At 32.6% G+C, this 1,012-nt stretch overlaps 1 pseudogene; it reads right to left on the bottom strand.

Moving 5' to 3' along the window:
• Positions 1–463: 463 nt before the first annotated feature.
• LOC103734255 overlaps positions 464–1,012 on the bottom strand; it is a 1,607-nt pseudogene continuing 1,058 nt past the window's right edge.

Genomic DNA, 1,012 nt, shown 5'->3' with positions numbered 1-1,012 from the left:
TTCAGATTAATTACATTGTTCACAATTTAAGCAACTTCCCACAGGAAATCAGAGAAGAAGAACCCGATATTTTTCTGACAGGGAAAGTCTTCCAGTGAAAAAGGAAATTGAGATTTGCTTCACTGTGTTTCTTAACACATCTGAAGGAGTAAAACTGAAAACTGACTACAAGGCAAACTGCTATAAAAGACTTTTGTTGTAAGAATTAAATTCCTCACAGGATAAGATGTAATGCACTTAGCATATGCATTTGTATCTATTTAACTTTCTCAAATTTTTATTTGCAAATGGAGATTCAAAGTTAAAATTAAGTGGATCAAAGTTTAGTCAAATGTGACTAACTCCCTGAATGATTTTAATGTTATTTCAGTTTTAGTCAAATAAAATACATTTACTAACAATGCCCCAGAAATATTTATCATATTTAAAATTGAATTCATGCTATCAAAAAGTGAGGTTCACTTTAATCCTGTTTGCCTTCAGGCCACTGTCTTTGAGCCTTCATTCCAGGCCACGTAAACAGGGCGAGAAGGACATGAACCACCACAACTGCTGACGACTGAAGCATAAAAATAGCTGTCTCTCTTGGACATTCCTAGGGCACCTTCAGATATGTAAGATTTCGTTGTAAAATATAGCCCAACAGGAATGGTGATCATTAAAGCTGTGACGAACGCAAGAGTCTTCAGGGTTGATGCCAATGAGCTTTCGTTTTTTGTTTTTTTTTTTAATTTTTTTTTACAATTAAAGTTACAGTTTTAACAATATGCAAAATATTACAGTAATTCAGATTTTTTGGCATAATGATTACAGATTTGATAAATACATTTTATATCTCATAATAGCGATGAAGATTATACAAAAGCTATTAAAACCATTATGAGAATAAATTCAATTGTCACTTAAATATCTAAAGCTATTTGAAGGCTGAAACTCTGAAACTCTTAGAAGAAAACTTTGGGAAAAACCTACAAGATATAGGTGTAGGAAAGGACTTTCTAAACCGGACACC

Source organism: Nannospalax galili, unplaced genomic scaffold, assembly GCF_000622305.1.
Source record: "Nannospalax galili isolate Female #2095 unplaced genomic scaffold, S.galili_v1.0 scaffold215, whole genome shotgun sequence".
In the NCBI taxonomy this organism is placed as follows: domain Eukaryota; kingdom Metazoa; phylum Chordata; class Mammalia; order Rodentia; family Spalacidae; genus Nannospalax; species Nannospalax galili.
This window is presented reverse-complemented; position numbering and strand designations above follow the sequence as displayed.